At 39.0% G+C, this 14,308-nt stretch overlaps 1 protein-coding gene and 1 pseudogene across 1 annotated transcript in view; one reads left to right on the top strand and one right to left on the bottom strand.

Annotated features, from left to right (window-relative positions):
- The window catches only part of Kif26b (kinesin family member 26B), a 481,849-nt gene that overhangs the window by 45,025 nt on the left and 422,516 nt on the right, over positions 1–14,308 (bottom strand). The gene's annotated exons all lie outside the window — the stretch shown is intronic.
- On the top strand, positions 7,199–7,501 carry LOC113178594 (protein BEX3-like; annotated as a pseudogene).

Below are 14,308 nucleotides of genomic sequence, written 5' to 3'. Positions count from 1 at the left end.
CTACCGCTGAGCCACAATCCCAGCCCCACGATTCATATGTTTAATAACTTAAGGAAAAGTCTATGGAATATTAATGGGGAATGACATTAAGGAATGATAGGTTTCTTTTTTAAAAAAATTAAGAAATATTAGTTTTCCAGTGTTGTTTTGTTTGGAAATGAGAGAGGTTGTTGTTGCATGATTTTTATGTCTTTTAATTTCAATAACAAATCCATTTCTGGGCTGAGGATGCAATTCAGTGGTAGAGTATTTGCCTAGCATCTGTGAGGTCTTGGATTCATTCCCCCTCCCTGCCAACTAAAGTTATTCATTTCTTATAATAAGTGTGGTTTGATTTCAAGGTCTAATCAATTACACCTTTAAGAATTTTATTTATTTATTTTTTGCAGTGCTAGAGATCAAATGAGGGTCTCATACATGCTAGATAGCCAAGTATTCTACCTCTGAGTCACATCTTCAGTACCCTTGCAAGATATGGGCAGAGGTCATTTCTTTGTGTATACCCAGAACCTAGCAAAGTGTTTTTCATAGTTCCCTTCCCATATCTAATAAATAGTTGGTTAAAGCTCCCCATCAAAGAAGTCTCCCCTAGCTTCTTAACTCCACATCTTCTAAGACTTTACATTTTCTTTGTCTTCATGGGAGCCTTTGTTAGAAAAACACCAAAGCAGATGCCACAAGGATAGCACAAGCTCACAGTCTCCCCTATGTAATGACAAACAGATTATTTCAGCCTCCCAGAGCATTCTAGACGATAAGTCATGGCCTACTTGAATATGCAGAGCTCATAGTCTTCAAGAGCAGCTCCCAAGAGAGATTTACACAAAGACTACCATCATTCCCCTCTTGAGAAGTGTGTACAACATTGTTCCTCAAAAAGGAACCACCAGCACCATTCATGTCAACAATTTGAGGCCAAGACTGGCCAAGTCAAGTCAGGCCCATCTGTCAGTTGGATCACTATCATGATCCCTGGGCTCTCTTTATATTGATACTACACAGGTAATGTCAAAGTACTCAGAGGAATATCGTTTGGTCCTAAAAGTGTGTTTGGCTTAAAAGGGCTAATAAAGCCAGTCGGTACAGCCAAATACCTTTGGCATGTAGACTAGATGTTCTAGAATGAGCACTAAGCATCATTTCTGCTTGCAGTTAAGACTAAGCAGGGAAAGCAGCGACCTGTGTGTTGGGATTTTGGAGGGTCTTGTTACAGAGCCCAACACTGCTCCATTCTCAATCCTTTACAGTGACACACAGAGAGGCTTTTGCAGACATGTTATTGGGAGCTATTTGTTCAACATACATGTATGAAGAACATAGGATACAGGTAGGCCCATGCTTGCCCTGAAATTACAAACACAGTTACAAACACACATGAGACATGACCTTCACACCAGGGCTTTAATTAGGCTGACTCTATGTCCTGATTTGCACAGAAGCCCCAGTTTATGCCTATTATCCTGTAGTCCATTTGACTTATATTGTCCTGAATTTCTCCTCGCTCTCTTTTTTACTTTTTTTTTTGTTTTAATTGAACCCTGGGCCTTGCGTATGCTAGGCAAGCACTCTACCATTGAGCCACATCCCAGTTCTGGATTTCTCATTTAAAAAAAGAAAAAGTACCATTATTAAAACTTTTATTAAAATGAGATGGGAAGGCTGGGTTGTGGCTCAGCGGTAGAGCGCTTGCCTCGCATGTGTGAGGCCCTGGGTTCGATCCTCAGCATCACATTTAAAAAAATAAATAAATAAAAATAAAGATATTTTAAAAAATGAGATGGGAAAAGTTGGCTAGAACTTCACTTTATACTTCTATGGTCTTGACTAGAAATATGTGAGGCGTATGCAGTGAACATAGTTCACATGTTAAGACATAATGTTTCTACTAAATTGAGAAACTTCTTATGCTGAAATGCACTTTATAATTGACATATACATATAATTTGTAACTGTGCTCAAATGTAGTTCTATTTCTACCCAGAGAAATACAAGCTGTGGTGGTCAATTTACAGAACTTGAGTTTGAATATAACTGAACTACAAAAATCTTCTGATGAAGCTGAGGTTGAACTTTAAAATCTACCACTTCATTTGGGGAGTGTGCAGTTATCTCTCTATGCTGGATTCAGTTGTATTAGAGATTTTAAAGGATTAGCTTTCATGACGAGAAATTGATAAGCTTAGATAGCATTTAACTTACAAAACACATTTTGTAAATTAATCTAAATGTTGTACAAAAAAATGTTGGGGTGTTGGAAACAAGTCATCTAAATTTTGATTGAATTCCATTCAAAATAACTTGTGATCCATAACTAAGTGTTGAACAAATGAAATAGAAAACCATTAGGCTTTGAAGCTGGTTATGAATTGCAACTATTAAAAACAAAGCTAGCATACAGGAGGAATCAGATATAGATGACAAGAGCTCAAACACTTAAAGGACTAAAATGTGAAATTCTGTAATTTTGTTTTAGAAATTGATATGTGGGATGATCCTTCAAAACTTTAGCCTATAATATTCTTACTAACTTGAGAAACTTACCCCACTTAAATGAACTTGCAATGAGTTGGAGGGCACATTTATGAATTTATGTGCCCTGTGATAATCTAACAAGAGAAATGGAAGCTGCAGTTACCAAAATGTACAGGTTTTTTTTTTACATTAATACATATACATTAATATAAAGGAAGACAGCTAGAGTACATGAAAAACGTTTTGATTTCTAGTATTAAATGGCTTTAATACTAGAAATCAAAACGTTTTAAGAAAAATACCACTGACAAGGTATTTAAAGATTTCTATCACTGAAACAAAATACATGAGGTAATCAACTTAAAGGGAGAAAAGGTTTATTTGGGCTTGTGATTTCAGAGGTTCCAGTTCATGATCAGTTGGTTGTGTTACTTTTGGGCCTATGGCAAGGCAGAACATCATGGCAAGAGGACATGGTAGAGGAAACCTACTCACCTCAGAAGCACAGAGAGAGAAATTGACTTGACTGCCGTCCCTCAATCCCCTTGAGGGGTATGTGCCAATGACCTAACTTCCTCCCTCTAGGCCCCACCTACTAAAGGTTCTACTGCCTCTCAACAGCAACACAGGCTGAGTACCAAGCTTTTACCACATGAGCCTTTGGGGAACATTTAAGATTCAAACTTTAAAAGTGTTAGAACCAGATATGATGAAGACAACAATTAAAATACATAAAAATGATCAGTTTATTATAATGTTCAGATTAACAATATAAGAAAGTTTTAACTTTATTCTTTAATGTGCACAGATTTTTTGGAAGAAAGTGTTTTATGTTTGAAAGTAATTTTTAAAAATATTTATTTTCTGTAGTTGTATTGGACACAATAACTTTATTTTATTTATTTATTTTTATGTGATGCTGAGGATTGAACCCAGGGCCTTGCATGTGCGAGGTGAGCACTCTACCGCTGATCCATAACTCCAGCCTCTTGAAAATAATTTTTAATAGAATATTTTGTTGGTTCACCACTCTTTTTTAAAAAAATAATCTTTTTTAAACTTATTTTTTAGCTGTTAATGGACTTTATTTTATTTATTTATATGCAGTGCTGAGAATTGAACTCAGTGCCACACACATGTGAGGCAAATGCTCTACCACTGAGTCACAACCCCAGCTCAGTTCACCACTCTTAATGGATTTGTGAGAAAATATTTCAAGATATTAAATAATATTAAATGTCCTTTTCACTCTCAAAAGAGCACTGGTTTAGATAATAAGTTACACAGTTCCTTTACTTTTCATTTAGAAGAAAAGTATAGCAGAAAAAGGAAAATAGAAAACTAACAATAAAAATAGACTAGATAACTAGAAAGTACAATTAACATTGTACTTCCTTGCCAATACAATTAAACATCGTGGGTAAGATATTTGTTGAAATCCTATTAAATTCATTGTTGAGCTTGTGAAAAAGCAAAGAATTCTTAGTCCCAAAATGGCAAATAAAACTGGGAACTCAAAAAGTAAAATAGTAAAGTTTGCTATTCTCAAACATATCTGCTAAACCAAGTAACTTAGCTTGATAGCCCAAAGCCTATCCAACTTGGGGGTTTTTATAGAAAAATTCTCCTCTCCAACAATTTTGCCCCGCACATGCTGAAGATATGAAGGTATTGAAAAACAGTGCTGAGAAGGGGAAGAAAGTTCAAGAATCTGGAATCTCTGTCTAAATCACAGGCAGGTTTGCTGTCTTACTTCTCAATACCCGGGTGGTCCAACATTTTCCAAGCTGAGGGTATAATTTAGAGTCTACTCAATTGGTACCTATTAGAACTAAATATGAATGCTCTGTAAGTAAACCATCCTTATCCCAGGTCTCACAGATAAAATGCCAATGCAAATGAGCAGCCCCCAGGAAAAATATAAACACACAAAGAAGCCAGACACCTGGAGAAAGACATCAGAAACAACAGCTGGCAGGAAGAGACACAGAAACACAATGACAAACAACAATGGGTTAATCAACATGTTTAAGAAAATTAATAGGCTTAAAGAAATAAACAACAACAATATGACCAGGAATGGCTGATTCTGCTTCAGTATTTTAAAAACAGGAACTGGCTTTACCCTCCAACCTTAAACAACCAGAAAACCAAAGTATAAGAAAAAATGAATACTAGGTACCAGGTAACAGGCAATAGAGGAAAGTAGAGAAGCCAATGAGTAGAGCCCTGTTAAGTGGTCCAACTCACTGCCCAGAGTTTCCAGGCCTCCAGAAAAGGAAAAGGAACCCAAAGAGAGACAGGAGTCCTCTGAGAAGAGGGGACAATGGTCAGAATTTGGGGATGCCAAAGCAGCTAAGCTTGAAACAGCAGGAAGGAGAGAGCTGCAAAGCAAGAGGGAGAGTAAGCACTCTGGAGCTCTTTGGTGGAGCACTGATCTGCATATGTGAGACAATCACCCAGGCCTCCAAAGGAAAGGAGAGTCAGACAATCCTTGGATGTAGCAAGAACTGGGGATAATTTGTGTTCAAGCAGAAAGAGTGAGAAGACTTGCTAATACATGGGGCATCTAGAAAGATATTGAGGCCTTAGAAAGATATTGCCTTAATAGTGGGGTCAATTAACCCTAGGCTGCCCTGTACCTGCCTCTGTTGGTCAGCTTTCTATTGCTATAACAGATACCTGAGATAAATCAACTTATAAAGGTTCATTTTGTTGATGCTTGGTGAATTTGTCAAAACAACCTGCAGAGTGAATATATCAGGTTCAGAAAGTAGGGTTATAGTTCAATGCCTCTCCATATCCTACATAGCTGATTTAACCACAAAAATATGTAGTTTATACTAGTATAGAATGGAGCTCTGAGTGCCACCAAGCAAGTCTAGTGGCACAAAAGTGTCCTCCTGGAAGTAGGGCAGGTTCCCAAAATGTTGAAGGCAGTTTTCTGACTCATTTGTTACAAAAGATGTAGAGTTCAGAGCAAATAGGCTCAATTCAAATTCATGAAAAAGAATAAGAAACCCAAAGAAAAAGACTTTACCATTATCATGATGTTCTTATAGTTATTTGTTTATATAACTGTAACCCCTATCATATAAGTTCCTGTAACAAAATACTTATAGAATGTCATAGCTGTTAGAGGATAGAAACAATTTTTCTGGAGCCACAAATTGAGAGGGAGGAAGAATATCAGAGAAGGCTTTGTGGAGGAGATATATTTAAGATAAGCCTAAAGAATAAGCATAAAGGAATGAAAGGTTGTTTAGTATTAGAAAATTAATTTAATTAGGAAAGGTAGCAGAATACAACGGTCACTAATATGGCATTATGGAAAAATGTGGATGTGTAACCGATGTGATTCTGCAATTTGTATTTGGGGTAAAAATGGGAGTTCATAACCCACTTGAATCAAATGTATGAAAGATGATATGTCATGAGTTATGTAATGTTTTGAACAACCAATTAAAAAAAACTATGTAATGACAAAAATAAATTTGGATGGAAAATGCTAAAAAAAAGAAAATTAATTTAATGATTAATAATAGTCTACCATATTAAACGATAAAAGGAGGAAAACCCCATGATCATCTCATTAGGTGCAGAAATGGGTTGGATAAAATTCACCAACTGGTTTTAAAGAATCTCTTAGAAATTCATAAATAGAATAACAAAATATTTGTGATATCCCCTGAATGGGAAAATCATATGGTCATGAGAATGAATGACCTATAACCATGCACATCAAAATGAAATGCTGTATAAAAAGGCCAACAAGAGAGTACAATTCCATTTACACAAAGTTCAAAAGCAAACAAAACTAAGTCTATTTTTAGGGACACATATTTAGGTGGTAAAAGGGTAAGCAAGGGGATTACAACCACAAAATTCAGCACAGTGGTAATCTTTGGGATAGGCAGGAGAGGGAGAGAATCACCCAAGAGTACCTGAGAGCCTTATAGGGCATTGAAATGTCCTATTTCTTAATCTAAGTGGTATTTGTTATTCTGTAGACTGGTCAGATGTACATAGGATATATTTCATAATTAAAACCTGAAAGAAATAAACAGAAACTCACTCATGGAGAAAGAATATACTGTGTGTGTGTGTGTGTGTGTGTGTGTGTGTGTGTGTGTTTGTGTGTTGCAGGGCCTACTCACACATCCAAGGCAAATGCTCTATCATATCACAGCCCTTAATATGCTTTTGTATAATTATTTATTGACCTCTTGATGAATAAGTGAATGAATGAATGAGTGAATGAACAAAGCCATTGAAAGTAGAAGAAATAACATCATCGAAGCACAGGGGGATGAGCAGGTGAGGGGTGTACAGTAATCTCTCCATGGTTTCTATGACCAGAAAGGTGAGTGTGACCCAAATGAGAAAGCATGTCATAGGTCAGAAAAGGTTTTAACAGGAAGCGGTTCAGGTTTAAGAGAGGGGGCACACTGGATACATTCTGGGGCATTCTGGCAGCTGTGTGGAGAACAGATGAATTTAAAATCACTGCCTTTACGGAAAAGAATCCTCAGGAGCTGCAGAGCAATGCAGCCAAGGGTGCAGTGGCCACTAGCATCTCGCTACCAGCTCCCCATGGCCCTGTGCCCAGGGGGCTGGCATCCGACCATAGAAAGTGCAGATCTGCTGTGGGGGCAGTGTTGCACCCCTGCACCTGGCAGAGAGAATCCGGAGGAGCAGGAGACTGCAAGGATAGGCCCTGGAAAACCAAGAAATGGAGCATCCAGGCAGAATGGAGAAAGACCACCTTTTTGGAGGAGGTGAAGGCCACCAGCCTGCTGACTTGCAGGGACAGGTCTGCTGACTTGCCCCTAATTTTTGATGGCCATACCCAATAGGCAGATGGATGATGGAATGGGTGGAGATGGAGATGATATGGAAATGTTCATGGAGGAGATGAGAGAAATCAAGAGAAAACTTAGGTAGCTGCAGTTGAGAAATTGTCCCCGAATTTTTATGGGGAAACTCTAATCATTAAGATCATCAAGATAAATTGTGCCTTATGCCTTGACTTCTGCCATTTTCCATGTGCTTAATACTGTGATTCCCACTGTTTTCCTTTTCCTTGTAGTTTCCTGATGTGTCTTTACTGATCCATTTGCTGTGAACCTTATGTTATTTCTGTGTGTCGAGTTGGGTCTTGCGTTTCCAGCTTCTGATTCAAGATTGCCTTTGCCCCATCTAAGTTTCTGTCAGCAGTAGAGTTTTACTCATTTGCATGGAAACATGTAAAATTAATAAAGCAGTTAAAAAGCAATCTAAAAAAACAAAAAACAAAAAACAAAAAACAAAAACCAGAATCCTCAAAAGGAAACTGGATGTAGCATGTGCCATTATGAAAAGGAACAGTGAATTTTGTTCAGGAAACAACATGAGAATACCCTATAGTGCAAATGACAACTGCAATTAGTCCCTAACATGGGATGTTGGTGTTGGGCTCAGATACGGCAAGGTCTACTGGGAGAAATAAACCTTGATAAATGGTTTGAAGGAAAATGCTGACTTGGTTTTTAAAGAGCTGACACATTAACCCTTAGAAAAACTGGCATGTCAGGACACAAAGCTAGGAAATGTATGCTTATAAATGGGAGGCCCCAAACCTGGACACGGATTCACTTGATCTCACTGGTAAGGACTAGGAGAGGCAAGGATGTGAAAGACAAGCAAAAATGTAACTACGGTCATTGCCCTTAAAGGCTGAATATTTGCAAGTCTCTTAAAGTCTAGTATTCCTTGATCTAGTAATAAATTTACTATAACGATCTTTATTTCTCTGGATGTCTCTTTATTATATTGAAATGAAATCCAGCTCTATTTTAGAGTTCCTAGGTACATTAGACATTGTTGTACATAGTTGTACATTGGTACAACTTAACTGCTCCTCAAGTATAACTATCTGAAAAGTGTTCAATTACACACAGAATGAATTATCACCTCATTTGCATGGACCAAAAAAAATCTATTAATGCTCAATTGAGCCTGAACCAGTGGTAAAACAGGTGAGAATTTATGGTTGGATAATCTGATTGAAGCTCTATTAATGTTCAAGACAGTTTCTAAATGAATTAAGCCATAACTCATTTGTATGCTCCATCCCTTCGAATGCCTAATTGTGCCTAAATCAAGCTATCCTTGAGTAATTACGCAGCACTCCGGGTGCCCAAGGGCATCTTGGGCTTTCTGTGCACTGGCCCAGACTAACCCAAAGCCCTCCTCCTTTGGCTGTTTTCTTTCTGGTAACAAAGTGACTTGTGATATGATGATTAGTTATCATTAAAGATAACAATTAGCTTTGGATTCAGAGTCTTGCATTTGGCTCAGTAGTTTATCATGATTTGTGTCAGGCAATCTCTACATCAACACAGTGAATGGCAGAGCGTTGTGAATGGTTCAGACCTTGAAAGGATGGAGTATGGGGAAACAGGGAAACGGATGAGTACAGGTGAGTGGGTGAGTACGGTAAGGAGAGAACGGGAGACACCCACTCTGTCCAGGAAGACTTTACTACAGTCCTTGAGGGTCCTTCTTCCTCTCCAGGTCCCTTCTTTCCCATCCTTCTTTGGCTGGTATGCCCATGTGACCAGGCATTGCACTTGAGTGTTTAATATCTGTATCGCTGTTATATTGTAAGTTGCCAAGAGTGGAAATCATTTGCTGTGGTCCCAGTGCCTTGTATACTGTAGGGGCCTAATAAATATTTTCAAATGAACAAGTGCGTGACATGAGTAAATGGACACAATAACTTTTATTTCTGCTCCATATTTCTCAAATGGAATTCCTGTGTATGTCTTGTAGCCTTGGTTGGACTTGATGGAATCAGTTCCTTAAACTCCTCAACTAATTCCTTTGGTCCAGAATGCTCCTTGCTAATCAGAGCAGCATTGAGCTCCGTGAATCATGGAGTTACATTTAATGAACCACGAGGGATATAAAGTGAAAGGTAAAATCTGTATCACCCGAGTTATCCCTGAAAATGTCACTGGAAGAAACCTGTCTCTTATTAAATCCAACACAGGTAAGATTTTACTTTACTTTCATTACATATTAACAGATCTGGCAAGGCACCTGAGAAGTACTTGGCTTAAATTTAAAGGCCATAGTCTATGAAAAAAAAAATGTGTCATTAAAAATATTTGGATCATGCCCCAGTCAGTGGGATACACAAACACAACTGGAAGTTCAGCAGCATCTGACCCCTAATCCCTGGCTCATTTTCACACCCAAAGGACTCATGCAGGGTGGAGTAACAGGCCTCTTTAAATTGTTATTTCAGTTTTATACAGAATAAGACTGAAAATATATGAATCAGGGGGTTGGGGTTGTGGCTCAGTGGTAGAGCACTTGCCTCGCATGCGTGAGGCACTGGGATCGATCCTCAGCATCACATAAAAAAATAAATAAAATAAAGATATTTTATTCATCTACAACTAAAGAAAGATTATATAAATACATGAGGATTACATTTTTTTAAAAAAATTAGATATATTTTTAGTTGTTGATGGACCTTTATTTTATTCATCTATTTATATGCGGTGCTGAGAATTGAATCCAGTGCCACATACTAGGCAAGCGCTCTACCATTGAGCCATAACCCCACTCATGAGTGTTCTATTTTAATAAAAGAAAATTATAATATACTTGGCTAAAAGAGATAAACACTTTTTAAGTCAATGAGTGCATGAAAAATATGAGACTGCCAGATTAATCTGGCTTATAACATTTCAGAACATATTGAAACAATTATCTCTTTGTCTTTGAAGTCAAAGGCAAAAAGCAAATGTTAAAACGATTATCCTTTTGCCTCTTCTTTAAAGAGGCTCACAGACATTGTCTCAGCGGGACCTATGATATGTTTTGGAGGTGGATAAGTAAGAATGTGGACTCTGATTTTGCTGGTGGAGACATGAAAAGCTCAGGGAGAGTCTTGGAGTGTATGGAGGTCAGCAATGGCGCCCTGGCTAGAATCCCCATGCCCTGGTCTCAGCTCAACATCGGCTCCCCTGACCCAGGTCGCAATCCAGCTCTTTTAGAAACCACAGCTATTCAACTCCACCTACTTCTTTGGGAGCTCAGTCTGAAGAGTGTTCACAAATTCCTATTGGGAGATTGACTATGTTAATCTGCTGACTGTGAACATTCCCAAAGCTTCTATTATTAGCCAAATGTTTGCGGAAGCTCACTATCTCACATTTTGACAGCCCTGAATCATTCTCACCTCTCCCTTATCCCTTCCCTACCTTGCCTGTATTCAGCAAAGCTTCAAGACACAGCCTGGGTGATAACCTCTCCAACTGACAGATGTCTGTTCACTGAGGAACACCTCGACACCCCTAATGGACACTGCCACCCGTGGAGGGGAGAGATGGAAACTGTTTTATCAGTCGACTGTGCCCAGTGCCCACTTCTCCAGTGTGGGAAATGGTTCTTTTTTTTTTTTTTTTTTTCTGCTGGAGCCACTGGCCAGGTAAAGCAGGAGGGCTTTGTGGGTGGGAGTCCTGTAATTATAGAATAATTCAGTTTTTCCAATAATGGGGGATGTAAAAAGACTCCATAGCTTTTAGGCTCTTAAATGAGAAAGATTAATTTTAAAAAAATAGATTAGAGAAAATAGCTGAGATTTGTTGAGTTCCTCTGTTGGGGTTCCCAGTATATGATACTCAGAATACTAGGTTCCATTGATGGCCACTTGATGAGGTTGACTGGAGCCCTACTTTCTAACCTTCTCCCTTGAAACTGAGCACAAGCCCTAGGTCAGAAGAGTCTCCTTGATTCCAACATGCTTATTTAATATTTCTGATTCAGTCCAGGTAAGTGATTGGGCCCTGAGTGGGAGATTTCCTTTCCCTCTTTTATCTTCTTTATTTCATGTTCCTCACTTCCATAAGTACCTGGCAGTCGGTCCCAGCTTGGCACTCACAGAAACAGGCAAGACCAGGAGACTGACCTGAATCATCTCCTCAAGCCGGCCACCATTGCTTCCACCTGGTGGATCTATGCTTTCACTTACAATCAAGGTCACATTTAAATTTTGGTCATGCCTCATTTGTTATTTAGACAAGTATTGATTAAGTACCAACAACATTCTAGACACTGTATTGAGTAGCAGTGATATTGGGAGGCAGGAGGTAGCTCTGTTCTAGCTGTATAAACTTGGACAAGTAACTCCGTTTCTCTGTGTCTCAGTTTCCCCATCTGGAATATGAGAATGACCATCATGGTACCTGTGTCCTGGATAGTTGTCAGAATTCAATACCCATAAAACCTTTTGAATAGCTTCTGGTACACTGTAAGAGAACAATGACTATGGACTGTTATCATTTTGGTCACATCAAGAAGTAACCCTTCCGTGGAGCTCAATTTTCTAAGTTAAGAAAAAAACAGAAAACAAATACTGGATACAGTTACCTCCTTCTCCTTATGATTCAGCAAGTCTTTAAATTAGGAACCTCTATTCTATTGGAAAGATCAAGAAAAAATTTCCCCTCTTCTTGATGCCTTTTTAGTTATCTCTTCTCACGGAAAAAAAAAAAAATATCTTACTGCTAAGGGTGGTAAATACAACCTAGAGCATGTACAGCCAAACTCATCTGTCTCTTTCCGCCTACACCTCAACCTCCCTTGAGGTTTGGGTGTGGCTATTCTGCCAACCTAATTCTGCCCTTTCCCAAGTTCCTGGATCTGTACATGGAGGGGCAGAAAGAAGCCTCTTACTCTGATAGGATTAAGAGAATGTGGGGTTTTAATTCCAGACACACTCTTATATCTATTGGATAGCTGGTTCAGAATCTATAAAGAAAAGACGTTGATTAGTAACCTCATAAATGACACTAAAGAAAAATAAACACGAAAAGCCAAAGGGAAATGAAGATGTCTCCTGATCCAGTCCTCAGACTGTTATGTCACATTATCCAACAGGGACCAGCTGTGGTGGACAGAGAAAAAGACAAGCCATGGTGACTTGCTGCCCAGAGGTTCTGTTTGAGTTGGGGGCCTATTATTCTGCTCCCAATTCAGTGAAAGAATAGTGCTCCTGAGAACAAAAAGGATGACCTGTGTAGTTCGCCTGTCGAACCAGGGGTTCAACAACCCACGCCTGAACCCACTGGTGGTCATGTGACCCCAGTGGATTCCCAAATGGTGCCATTGCTCCAGGACTGACTTGCAGAGAATGAGCCAGGCAGTTAATTTACTGACAATTACTGCTTGGATTGTTATGAAGGTAATAACAATCTTTGGAAATTTCCATAATTAAATATGAAAATACCACTGGCCAGGGAAGCAAACAGCTATGAGGTGACAATAAAAGAAAGTGAGAATGCTAAAAATTTCATTAAAAATGGGACTTCTGTGTCCCAGTGACATTCTGAGCTCATTCTCTCTTCATCCTGTCATTAAAATATACAAAATGAATGTTTTTGGAGCAGCAATGCTAAGAATTATCGTTGCTGCAGTTGCCTGGCAACCTGAGGCTTTGGTTATTTTATTTCTAAACAGGGAATTCTATAAACTGATATCTAGAGTTTGTGCAAAGAGTTCTAAATTGATGTTCTCTCTGTAAATCAAAAAGAGATAATCTAACATTAATGTACATTTAAAGGAGGCTAAATAGGCACGTGTGTGTGTCTGCCTCATACACAAAGATTCTTGCACAGAGTTTCTGCCCACCTCATGCTATCTTAAGTAGATTTGGAGAACGAGTATTTGTATTTTTCTAGTAAATATCAATTTAATTTCATGGTACATGTAAATAATCAAGTCCAGAGGGACAGGTCTTTGGAGCCAAGGGAACTAAAGGTTGTAGCTAATAGTAGCCTTGAGCCACTTTTCTCCAGCCTTTAGACCCTGAGTGGGTTTCCAGTTCTGAAGGTGCACAGCTGATCCCAAAAGCTAAATGGATACTGGGAGGAGGTGTTTCTCCATGGCAAGGCAGAGGACCACCTGCATGCTTCAGAGAGGAGCATCCTGCAAAGCATCCTGGGAATTTTAGGCTTGCTGTTGCAGGTGTATACCATCTCATGCTGAAGAGCTGTTAACATTTTGAAAAAGCTGCCTTTGTGATAAAATGTCATTTCCTTGAAGTAACTGACCTGAATCTACAGTTTCTAGTGCTACCTGCTGGTTTGAGTGAATTGCTGCGCTATGGAAGCTGCTGTGTTCTTACACACGACCTGGTTCCTGACCCCTCACTAAAGCCTTTGGAGGAAAAGTGTTCCCATTACAGAGCTGGGCAAGGACATCCTTATTGCTCTGGCGGGATGGAGGTTTCTGCTGCGGGTAGTGTTTGCTTACAGTCTGAAGCTCATGACAATAGACTGCCTTAGGCTCCACGTGCTTTCTCGAAGTTATTGGACCACGGAGAGAAGGAGGTGAAGTCAGCACAGCTGCCTGGGCCCAAAGCACGTCTGTGACTGATCTAAACAAACAAGGATTAGGACTCTGGTCTGCACCACAGACCAAACCCATAAAAGAGGGGAACTGAGCATCACTTACATCACGGGATGGCTATGCAGTACCATTTTGTAAGTTGCCTGGGAAGAGCATGTCCCACAGACACAACATGAGAGGGTCACAGAGTCATTTTCCATGATGTCTTATTAAATGGGAGCCAAAATATTATCAAATATCTGTTATTTAGAAACAAGAGTGTGAGCATCCTGTTGGCAAATAAACAAACAGATTTGAAATCAGTTAAGGCTTAGACACACCCAGACATAAATTCCTTAAGTAACAAAGTCCTTATGTTGTCTTTTGGGAAAAGCTCTCAGAATTCACTCAAGGACCGTTTGAAAATAGGCTTTTCAAGAACAGACATGAAAAG

The sequence above is a fragment of the Urocitellus parryii genome, chromosome 9 (genome assembly GCF_045843805.1).
Source record: "Urocitellus parryii isolate mUroPar1 chromosome 9, mUroPar1.hap1, whole genome shotgun sequence".
Lineage (NCBI taxonomy): Eukaryota > Metazoa > Chordata > Mammalia > Rodentia > Sciuridae > Urocitellus > Urocitellus parryii.
Note: the sequence above shows the minus strand (reverse complement) of the source record. Positions and strands in the feature narration are given on the sequence as shown.